The sequence below is a fragment of the Gymnoscopelus braueri genome (genome assembly GCF_963280865.1).
Source record: "Gymnoscopelus braueri genome assembly, chromosome: 6".
Taxonomy (NCBI): Eukaryota; Metazoa; Chordata; class Actinopteri; order Myctophiformes; family Myctophidae; genus Gymnoscopelus; species Gymnoscopelus braueri.
In genome coordinates this window covers 57,403,501-57,416,233 of record NC_137607.1, presented here as the reverse complement: position 1 = coordinate 57,416,233, position 12,733 = coordinate 57,403,501, and positions in this window count along the sequence as shown.

Genomic DNA, 12,733 nt, shown 5'->3' with positions numbered 1-12,733 from the left:
TTTATGTGTATGTCTATGTCCAGGTTTTCTTCAGATTAGGACACTGTTTTCACTGGTTCCATTTGTACACACAAGAGTTACATACCTGGTAGTTTGCAATTGTATTTCTATGATATAAAACCAACAGTCTACCGTCTACAGAAAATGTTTGAAACGACTCAGGCAGACACATTTGAACACACTTTATATGGCTTTCACATTTTCAAGTACAACTTTTTCAAGTACCTTTCAATTTTATATACAAAATGACAATATATCATCATTGTGTGTTTTGCCTGGCCAGCACATCGATGAAGGCATAGATGTCTTGTACCGACAGAGATGGCTCCACGTCCTCAGATCCCTCTGGGGCAGTGAGAGACATTAGCAGCACATTTACTGCCAACTGTTGGCTGGCTCAGAGCATAATAAATCATAAATCAAAGTCAAAATAAATACAAAATGAAAATAAAACAAAAGTGCATTTTAGCATAAGCATAATCGATATAAGACGTGAAGGTGTAGCAGTATGGGCGTGGGTTCCCACGCTGCCATCCTCCGCCCACTCATCAGTGGGCTGATTGACAACAGTATTAAGGCAACGCACCCTCAAACTTAGTTAGCTGTCTGTCTGTCTCCACACCGGTCCACTACATGTTCAGGCTGGCCTGTTGGGCTCTCCTGTCAGTATCTGCATCGCGCACCAGCGCAGGTATGTCTCTCCGTCTTGCTGTTTATGCAACTGTCTTGTACTGTGTGGCGCATGGTCATGAACTTGACCATGACCGTTTGTGTCATTTATAGCCTCGGTGTGTTTATCCACCTCGTCGGCGTTTTACGCCCAGTCCGGTGTTTGCTTCACGCTGCACAACTGGTACGTTGGTGGTCCTTCCTCTCCACATTATAAGCCAATTAATTCTATGTCATAGCGGCACTATAATAATCATGGCCTTTATATTACTACAGTTATTCCTACCGGTGTCCGCCGCTGCAAGCGGGCCATCACGGCTTCCGCCTTTGCTGCATAGCGGTACGTCACTGTGTGTCTCTCTACTCCTGTCTTAATGAACATTAGTATTATAAATTGGTAGAATGACACGGCCACTTATCGTTTCAGGCACTGTGATACCACCTGCTGCTCTGCTGCTTTTTGACTCATCCACGCCTGTATTACAAACCCTCATATTGACGCTCCTCGCTGAGGTTCTCCTCTCCCAGTTTCTAAACGGCGTGGACCAACTGGCTCAGCTGAGCGTACACCCTCATACGGGTTTAGAGTATCACTTCCCGACGCAGATGTCCCCACTCAGGCTCTCAGCCAGCCTTATTGTTTATTTGTTTATTATTTAGCGTTATTGCCTTTTCTGTTTATTTGCTTATTCTGTTTATTTGTTTATTATTACTTATTTTGTTATCTGCTTTTGTTTATTTGCTTATTATTACTTATTTTGTTATTTGTTTATTACTTTTGTTTATTTGTTTATTTTGTTTATTTAGTGCTTTATGATTATTGTTTCTTTTGGGTGAGACTAGGCCTACAGACGGCATCCATTATAATATATATATATATATATATGTAGGATATAGTAAATATATATATTGTATATTATATATAGCTCCCCTAAATCCAAGTCCAATGTTAAACTACTATAATTGTCCGACACCATTAAAACCTAATCTCTGTCTTGCAGGCCTTTTGCTGGGGACCTCTTGGTGTGTGGAAACAGGTGGCGGCCGCCCAGTCGGGTTGTGGTAACCCCCCCCCCCCTTTGCTGAGCTTTGAGTGTGAAACCGTGTGCTGTGCCGGGGTGCCCTTCCTCTGGGTCGGTCGGCCTGCTCTTCCTCCCCCTTCCCCCCCAGCATCGGCCCTACCGGCACCTAGGTTTTATTATTGATTGCATTGTGACTTTGTTTTAGCTATTAATTGTTTTGCCCTTTTTATTATTGATGCATTTACACTGTTCTTAATTATAATAAAGCTTTTTGTATATTTGCCTATAGCACTGTTTCTGCCTTTTAATTATTTGATCTTATAACGAACTTGTGTGAGGAGCAATCTTTGTTCAGGCGATTGGTTTACACTGTAATCATTTCCTGGGGTGCAATTCCCCAGGTGGCGTAGTTGGCTATAATACATATTTACCCATACCGCCCTGCTACAAATTGGCGTGGGTCGGCAGGACTTATAGATCAAAGGCAGAGACGTGTTTAGCTTTATTTTTGTATTTTTCTGTTCTGTTGTTAATTTGTTTGGTTTTTGTTGTTAATTTGTGTTTCTTTTGTTTAAAGCAAAGCAGAGCAGCAGGGGGTATCAGTGGACGTGAGAGGACCCATTGGTCGCCTAAACGGGCTCCCTGGTTTCCACTTCAGGACCTGTGTTGTGTTCTCAATTTGGTTGTAAGTGTGGAAGTTATCTGTCACCGCTATGGAGGCGGAGCTGCAGGAGCTCAGGGAGCTAGTGGCTCAGCTAAGGGCAGATAATTGTTCATTAAGACAGGAGCAGAGAGATACACAGCCAGGTACTAGTATAGTTCCCTCTGACGTGTCAGCCCCACCTCCTCCTGCACCCCCGTTGGGTGGTGCTGGTGCTATTGCACCAGAAAGGTTGGTCTTTGTGCCGCGAGATAGAAAGTGCCCATATTTCGGGGGCAAGTCAGGTGTAAGTATAAATGAATGGGTGGAAGAAGCACAGGCTTGTATGCGTGCTCGCTATCTTTCGGCCCTAGACCAAGCTTTTTTCTTATTTGATCACCTAGAGGGTGAGGCACGAGAGGAGATAAAATATCGGCCTGTTGCGGAGAGGGAGGATCCCAATCAAATCATTGGCATTCTAAAAGATCTATATGGGTGTTCACAGTCCTACGTAGCTTTACAGGAGGCATTCTTCTGCAGGAAACAGCAAGACGGAGAGACACTGCAGGAATTCTCTCTCGCTCTTATGAGCCTAATGGAGAGAGTCAGACAGCGTGCACCGGCTGGCATGTTTAATAGCGAAGCCCTGTTACGAGATCAGTTCACTGAACATGTCTTGGACAGCTCCCTTAGACGGGAACTAAAACAATTGGTACGTCGTAGTCCAACCAGTACCTTGTTGGCAGTTCGAGAGGAAGCGATTCGGTGGGAAAGGGAGGGCATGCCAGGGGGTGCGAGGGGTCGTAGCTATTCCGTTCCTTCGGCACATGGCACTCAGTACGCTGTTCATGGTGGGGCGCGCCCAGCAGGCAGTAACTCGCCTCAGCGCTCAGAGTTTACAGAGTTGAAGGAGATGCTTAAAAGACAACAGGAGCAGTTAAACCAACTCACACAGACAGTGTCACTCCTACACAGCACTCAACCGCCTAGTCGACCACCTCGTGGTGGCCCGGTATTCTGTAGGAAGTGTCAGCAGCCCGGCCACTTCGCCAGGGAATGCGAGGCCCAATGGTATCCCCCCTATCCTCCACCCCCCCCTACTGCCTTTCCACCTTCAGGTGGGGGCAGGCCGTCGCACCCTCGTGCACCGACGGAAAACTGACACCCACCGAGCTGCAGAGCCACAGTTCGGGTGGGGACCCCACCGGCTCGGGAGTTCTTACTGATGCAGGTATGATATCAAGTCTGATGTCATCTTGCCCACATTTGGATGTTTGTATGGGTGGCGTAATTGTCCCTTGCTTGATCGACACTGGGTCCATGGTGTCTACAATGACTGAGTCCTTCTTCCGGCAGCATTTCGAACCCTGGGGGCGGGATCGTCTTCGGTCTTGCCACTGGTTGCAGTTGAGCGCAGCTAATGGCCTTCCTATTCCCTACGTGGGTTACATAGAGCTCGATGTGGAGCTTTGTGGGAAGTCGGTGCTAAAATGTGGGGTGTTAATCGTCAAAGACCCCCCCACCACTCTTACTTCTCAGGCGCCGGGGGTTCTGGGCATGAATGTCCTGGTTCGGCGTTATAGAGAGCTCTTTGGCCAGCATGGGGCAGGCCTCTTTAAAACACGGTCTGTGTTACAGGCCCCCAGTCTCATTATAGAGGCTTTACAACGGTGCCACAAGGCCGAGATTAAATCTACTGTGGGTGGCCTGGGACGGGTTAAGGTTCGTGGTAAGCACGCATGGCGCATCCCTGGAGGCACGATGAAGCTGGTTGCGGCAACGTGTATAGAGCAGGAATCTCCCACCTCCGTCCTCTTTGAGCCCCCTGAGTCGGGCCTACCGGTTGGCTTGTTGGCCTCTCCAGCCCTGCTCAGAGTGACTCGAGGCACGGTCTACGTCCCCGTAGTCAATGTAGGGACTATCGATGTATTACTTTATCCACGGACTATCTTGGGCCATTTGAGTAGCACTCAGGTAGTCACCCTGCCTTCAGGTGTCACAGAGGTTGGTGCAGTTACCGCTACCATCTCCTCTACAACCGCGTCGACTTCCATACCAGAACAGATTGAGGCGCTTGATTTGGGTGCTCTGTCGAGCGAAGATCAAGGTCCGGCCAGGGCCCTGCTTCGGAAGTATAGTGGAGTGTTCTCTACTCACGAGGGGGATTTGGGTTGCACTGACCTGATCTCCCACGAGATCCCCCTTCTTGACGAGGCTCCTGTTCGTCATCGGTACCGGCGCATACCCCCCTCTGAATATGAGGTAGCAAAGGCCCACATCAATCAGTTACTGGAGAACCATATCATCAGGGAGAGTAGCAGCCCTTATGCGTCCCCCATAGTGCTGGTAAAGAAGAAAGACGGTAGCCTCCGTATGTGTGTGGACTACCGGGGGCTGAATGCCAAGACTAGGAGGGACGCATTCCCTTTGCCTCGTATCGAGGAGTCCCTGGACTCTCTGTCCGGAGCGCGTTGGTTTTCAGCCATGGATCTTGCCAGCGGGTATAATCAGGTGCCAGTCGCTGAGAAGGACCGGGCTAAGACTGCGTTTTGCACCCCATTTGGCCTCTTCGAGTGGAACCGAATGCCATTTGGGCTATGCAACGCTCCTGGGACTTTTCAGCGGCTGATGGAACGTTTGTTCGGGGACCAACAATGTCAGACCTTACTCCTCTACCTTGATGACATTGTCATCTTTTCTTCCACTGTAGCCCAGCACTTGGAACGGATGGAAATCGTTCTTGGCCGGCTGCAGCGGGAGGGCTTAAAAGCAAAGCTGGCGAAGTGTGCGTTCTTCCAAAAGGAAGTTCATTACTTAGGCCATGTCATTTCTAGCAAGGGAGTCGCCACAGATCCCAGTAAAATCGAGGCTGTCGCTGACTGGCGTCAGCCGGCCACAGTATCAGAGTTACGTTCATTCTTGGGCTTCGCCAGCTACTATCGCCGTTTTGTGGAGGGGTTTGCCAAAATGGCGGCCCCCCTACATGCACTGGTAGCTCAGCTGGCGGGGACGAAGTCTAAGAGGGCCTCCCTTAGAACATCAGAAAGAGACTTTCCTTCCTTCTGGTCCGAGCAGTGCCAGCTGAGCTTTGACGCTTTGAAGAAGACTCTTACATCCGCCCCTGTCCTTGCGTACGCCGACTTCTCCTTGCCCTTCATTCTGGAGGTGGACGCCAGCCACAGCGGGTTGGGCGCTGTCCTTTCCCAGGAGCAGGGAGGCAAGGTGCGCCCCGTGGCTTTTGCCAGCCGTGGTCTCCGTCCCACTGAGCGTAACATGTCCAACTACAGTTCTATGAAGTTGGAGTTTGTGGCGCTCAAGTGGGCTATGACTGAGAAATTCCGCGAGTACTTACTGGGACAACGGTGCCTCGTTTATACCGACAACAATCCACTTGCTCACCTGTCTTCGGCCAAACTGGGCGCGGTGGAGCAGCGCTGGGCCAGTGAATTGGCGCGATTCGACTTCGAGCTTAAGTACCGCTCAGGCAAGAGTAACCAAAATGCTGACGCGCTTTCTCGACAGCATCCATTAGGGCCTACGGCACTACAGGGGTTGGTTCCGGGGACAGCCCTTCCAACGATGCTGCAACTGGCGGAGCCACCGGAGCAAATAGCTCTGGCTACTACCACCATCACAGCACTGCCAGGCCATAGTTTGTCTGACTTGCAGACTTTGCAGACAGGGGACGCGGTCATTCAAGAGGTTCTCGGGTACTGGAGGCAGGGGACGCGTCCAAATCCTACCGAGCGTAAACAGCTGTCAAAGACAGCGTTAGCGCTGCTTGGTCAATGGGACCGCTTGGTTGAGAAGGAGGGTGTGGTCTACCGTAGGGTTTTCCGCCCGGATGGAGGAGCAGAGTCAGACCAATTGGTCTTGCCCATTGTCCTGAAGGACAAGGTCTTGACCCAGTTACATCAGGACCACGGGCATCAGGGAGTCGAGCGCACCACGGAGTTGGTGCGTCAGCGGTGCTATTGGCCCGGTATGTCCGCTGATGTGGCCCGCTGGTGCCTGGAATGCGAGCGGTGTCAGGTGGCCAAGGACACCCGACCGCCTGCACGAAGTTATATGGGCCACTTACTGGCGTCCCGGCCCAACGAGATTGTGGCCGTCGACTTTACCATCTTAGAACCTTCCCGGACAGGGTTGGAGAATGTCTTGGTCATAACGGACGTCTTCAGTAAATATACACTGGCCATTCCCACTAGCGATCAACGGGCGTCAACTGTTGCCCAGGTGCTGGTCAACGAATGGTTTTACAAACTAGGGGTCCCTGGCCGCATTCATTCTGACCAGGGCCGAAACTTTGAAGCATCACTCATCCAACAGCTCTGTAATCTGTACGGCATTCAAAAGTCTCGCACTACTCCGTATCACCCGGCTGGGAACGGACAGTGCGAGCGCTTCAATCGAACTCTACATAACCTCTTGCGCACTCTGCCCTCTTTTCGTAAGAGGGACTGGGTCGATTACCTTCCCCAGATGCTATTCTGTTATAACACCACCCCCCATCAGGCCACAGGCGAAACCCCCTACTACTTACTGTTTGGGCAGGAACCACGTCTACCTGTGGACTTCCTGTTGGGGAGGGTCCCGGAACCGGTAGCGGGTAGTGTAAACGCCTGGGTCATTGAACATCAGACCCGGCTTCAGATAGCTTTCGAGGGGGCTCGGGATCGGTTGAAGGTTGTGGCAGACCGCCGGAAAGCGCATCATGACCTCAAAGTCCGGGACCCGTCCTTGGAAGAGGGGCAGCTAGTTTATCTTCGTGACTTTGGTGTAAGAGGCCGCCACAAAATTCACGACCTGTGGCATTCCGAAGTCTATAGAGTACTTAGAGCGCCCATGCCTGGTGGGGCCGTATACACTATTGCGCCGGTCAGTGACCCGAGCAGAGTGAAGCATATCCATCGCTCCCTCCTCAAACAACGGATTGGGAGAGAGTCTCCGGTCGGCACCTCCCCCAGTGACCAACGGATCGAGAAGTCACCCCCCTTGCAGTCACCACCCTTGGCGGGTGAAGACCAGAGTGATGGAGACTGGTTTGTTCTGTCTTCAGACATGCCTCAGTCCCGACTGGTCCCACCCGCAGGTCCACTTCTAACAGGGCCTCCCCTGTGTCCTTCTAGCCAACCAGATTACATCTCGGTTGGGCCTGCTAATCCGAACGAGCACCCTGCGGTATTAATAGACTTACATTCAGGATCCTCTGTTCCTCGGTTGGACGAACCATCCGGCAACAGAGACAGTGATCCACAGATGAGTCCAGAGTATGGGGAACCTCACGAGGGTGATTTGGTCCCCATTGTGCTGGCGGCTCTTGAACCAACTGCGGTTGTGCCTGTGGACTTAGTTGAGTCCAACAGGGTACTTCCACTCTCTAGATCACTGGTCTCTCAACCGGAGGATCCATCCAGTAGTGGCGAGGCTGTCCAACGCCGAACTTCCAGGTCTACAGCTGGCCAACATTCCAACCTGTTCCATCTTCCACAGGCAGTGGATAGAGGACTGGTCTCCACCCCTGTTTCGGCATCGAACGCTGTCTCCGCCTTGTATAGACCCTGGAGTTAGGGTTTGGTCGTGTTGGGATAAGTCATCGTCGGGCCGACGATGCAATTGGGTGGGATGGATTGTAGCAGTATGGGCGTGGGTTCCCACGCTGCCATCCTCCGCCCACTCATCAGTGGGCTGATTGACAACAGTATTAAGGCAACGCACCCTCAAACTTAGTTAGCTGTCTGTCTGTCTCCACACCGGTCCACTACATGTTCAGGCTGGCCTGTTGGGCTCTCCTGTCAGTATCTGCATCGCGCACCAGCGCAGGTATGTCTCTCCGTCTTGCTGTTTATGCAACTGTCTTGTACTGTGTGGCGCATGGTCATGAACTTGACCATGACCGTTTGTGTCATTTATAGCCTCGGTGTGTTTATCCACCTCGTCGGCGTTTTACGCCCAGTCCGGTGTTTGCTTCACGCTGCACAACTGGTACGTTGGTGGTCCTTCCTCTCCACATTATAAGCCAATTAATTCTATGTCATAGCGGCACTATAATAATCATGGCCTTTATATTATTACAGTTATTCCTACCGGTGTCCGCCGCTGCAAGCGGGCCATCACGGCTTCCGCCTTTGCTGCATAGCGGTACGTCACTGTGTGTCTCTCTACTCCTGTCTTAATGAACATTAGTATTATAAATTGGTAGAATGACACGGCCACTTATCGTTTCAGGCACTGTGATACCACCTGCTGCTCTGCTGCTTTTTGACTCATCCACGCCTGTATTACAAACCCTCATATTGACGCTCCTCGCTGAGGTTCTCCTCTCCCCGTTTCTAAACGGCGTGGACCAACTGGCTCAGCTGAGCGTACACCCTCATACGGGTTTAGAGTATCACTTCCCGACGCAGATGTCCCCACTCAGGCTCTCAGCCAGCCTTATTGTTTATTTGTTTATTATTTAGCGTTATTGCCTTTTCTGTTTATTTGCTTATTCTGTTTATTTGTTTATTATTACTTATTTTGTTATCTGCTTTTGTTTATTTGCTTATTATTACTTATTTTGTTATTTGTTTATTACTTTTGTTTATTTGTTTATTTTGTTTATTTAGTGCTTTATGATTATTGTTTCTTTTGGGTGAGACTAGGCCTACAGACGGCATCCATTATAATATATATATATATATATGTAGGATATAGTAAATATATATATTGTATATTATATATAGCTCCCCTAAATCCAAGTCCAATGTTAAACTACTATAATTGTCCGACACCATTAAAACCTAATCTCTGTCTTGCAGGCCTTTTGCTGGGGACCTCTTGGTGTGTGGAAACAGGTGGCGGCCGCCCAGTCGGGTTGTGGTAACCCCCCCCCCCCCTTTGCTGAGCTTTGAGTGTGAAACCGTGTGCTGTGCCGGGGTGCCCTTCCTCTGGGTCGGTCGGCCTGCTCTTCCTCCCCCTTCCCCCCCAGCATCGGCCCTACCGGCACCTAGGTTTTATTATTGATTGCATTGTGACTTTGTTTTAGCTATTAATTGTTTTGCCCTTTTTATTATTGATGCATTTACACTGTTCTTAATTATAATAAAGCTTTTTGTATATTTGCCTATAGCACTGTTTCTGCCTTTTAATTATTTGATCTTATAACGAACTTGTGTGAGGAGCAATCTTTGTTCAGGCGATTGGTTTACACTGTAATCATTTCCTGGGGTGCAATTCCCCAGGTGGCGTAGTTGGCTATAATACATATTTACCCATACCGCCCTGCTACAAAGGCATAGATGTCTTTCACCGACAGAGATGGCTTCACGTACTAATCATAAATCAAAATAAATGTGCCAACTGTTGGCTGGCTCAGAGCATAATCGATATAAGACGTGAAGGCATAGATGTCTTTCACCGACAGAGATGGCTTCACGTCGTAAATCAGAGTAAAAATAAATACAAAATAAAACTAAAACAAAAGTGCATTTTAGTAAGTAAAACAAACAAATACAATCAAAATGATTCAAAAATACTTCTCCATAGTGTGGTAATCATGGAAGCATTTAGCATGGAGGGGTACCAAACAGCTTTTGCACTGTAACCTTGACTCACTCCGAGTCCCTCTCCTCTTACAAACTCTGCACCATTTTGTTGGGCCCTCTTTTTTGGCGGTGGGGGGGGCATCGACAAGCTTATGGACTTTCATATTGCCACTCAATCGGTCACGAGGTTCGCGCGATCTTGGTGCATAAGGACGCAGGCGGGGGGCAGGGGGGGGGCGGAGGGGGCCCCTGACGGCGGGTGCGGGCAGGGGGGGGCGGGGGGGGGCGGGGGGGTGCAGGATGAGGCTGCTGGTGAGGCTGCTGGCGAGGTTGCTGCTGGCGAGGTTGCTGCTGACAGGCGGCTGGGGGGGGGACAGGCGGGTCTGCTGGGACATCTTGTGGGGGGGTATAATCTGCTTCCACTGGGGCATATCTCACAGCGGTCCAAGATTTGACAACACTGAGGATGAAGTCGAACATGCATTTACAGTTGCTACCTGGATTCCTTGCCTTGTGGAGTATGAATGCGTTATACATGCTGATCTGGAATAGGTAGACCACAAACTTGTTGCTCCACTTGGCTGTCTTCCTGATGAAGGGATAGTAGCTTAGGTTTTGGTCTAGCCGATCAACAGCGTTCATGCTCTTATTGTATGCCAGGACACAAACTGGTTTCTCCTGTGGCACTTTGTCTCTGTGGTGTTTCTGCCTCACAAGCTGGGTCCCCATCTCATCCTTGTGCTGGGTTGTGATCAATCGAACGATGCGTTTGTCTCGCCAGGCCAATAAAATCACTTTGCCATTGTGAAGCATCTTCCGTTCTCCCACTCTCAGGCTGGACATCGTCACATCCTTCATGGCTTGTGGTTCACCTCTGTTGAGCCTCATAGTACCACAGGCATGCGTGTTGTTCTGAAGGAGGAGTTCATACAGGGCCACTGAGTTATAGTAGTTGTCCATAAACAAAGAAAACCCGTACCCTGTAAGACCCTGCAACAGAAAAGTGACTGTGTCTGTTAGTGAGGAGTACTGTCCAGAATATGGCTTCATTGCGTAGCAGTACCCCGTTCCAGAATCACACAGAATGTATGACTTTATTCCATACTTGGTGGGCTTCTGTGGGTTGTACACTCGGAATGCTAGGCGTCCCCTCCACAGAAGCATCCCCTCATCGATGCTGATGTTGCGACCTGGAACAAACATCTCCTTGAATTTGTCCGTTAGGTACAGCAAGACCGGGTTGATTTTACAAAGCCTGTCAACAACAGCAACCTCGCCAGCAGCTTCTGCAGCAGCAGCAGCAGCGGCAGCAGCAGCAGCGTCAGCCTCATTGTTTGTGAAGTGAAGAAACCGCCAGATAATCTGGAACCTGTTGCGTGGCATGTTTTGGCCGAAGAACAGTGTGAGTAGAGGGTCATCGGTCGACCAATAGTGCGCTAGATCAGGCTTTCGCACAAGGCCAGTGAGGAACAACAGGGCGAAAAAGTTTTTCAGTTCTCCCACTGAAACCGGTTTCCAGAGCTTCACTCTGCTATGTGGATGCTGCGCCACTTCTTCATCAGACCTGGCCTGGATGAACGCTAGAGCATAAATGTTAGTTTGCTCAACGATCATCCCTAGCAGCTCATCAGTACATCATGGCACAATATATCATTGTGTGTGTGTGACATTACTGGCAGAAATAACATTGTACTGTAATGGTCATTTAGAATGGAACCAAATGGACCCGTTATGAAGAAAATGCCATCTATAAAAACCAACGAACCAAGAAGTTAGACACTGATTTCACTGGTTCCATTTGTACACACAAGAGTACATACCTGCTGTGTGCAAATGGAACCAAATGGACCCCTAGGGTCCATTTGGTGCCATTTGTACTGTAATGGTAATTTAGGGCTAGCTATCAATGTGTATGTCTATGTCCAGGTTTTCTTCAGATTAGGACACTGATTTCACTGGTTCCATTTGTACACACAAGAGTTACATACCGAAAATGTTTGAAACAGACTCAAGTCTTACCTCTCCTACAACTAGCAGACTGTCTATGGTGAGATGACGACTCTGCACCATCCGACACATATTCGTCGTCTGAAAGTAAACAAGATCAAACACTGTTGATGTTGATGGACATAAGGTGACCTTAGTCCCCTTTGATGAATTTTATGATGATGGTGGGGGCCTCGGTGCACCTGGCCTCAACCCCAAAAACTAAAGCCATCAAAGGGATTTGAAAATCATTGTTGACATGTCCTCATGTCGACCCACAACAGCATCAAAACATTTGTTGTCATGACATGACCTCTTCCCTTTGAAGTATGCCTCCCCCCCAAAAAAAAACTGATCTACAAAAATCTTTGTTGACATGGCCTCATGTCGACCCATAACTGTATCAAAACATTTGTCATGAAATGACCTCTTCCCTTTGAAGTATGCCACCCCCCCCCCCCAAAACCCCCCCCCCAGATCTACAAGTCAACAAATTCATAGGCTACATCGTCAACATAATCAAATAAATCACATGCATATAGATAGATACAGAATAAAATAAATACATATTTTATAACTGGCTGACCCAGAGTGCAATATCCTAGAAATCCACACCGGGCTACATTGTGTGTGTGTGTGTGCGGGATAGCGACGCTAAAAACGAGTCGTTTTTAGGCGAACATTCAATGATCATACCGGTGGTGGTCCCGAGGGAGTAGTTTAGGACATGGTCTCCAATAGGCATATTCGCCTAAAAACGAGTCGTTTTTAGGCGAACATTCAATGATCATACCGGTGGTGGTCCCGAGGGAGTAGTTTAGGACATGGTCTCCAATAGGCATATTCGCCTAAAAACGAGTCGTTTTTAGACGAACATTCAATGATCATAC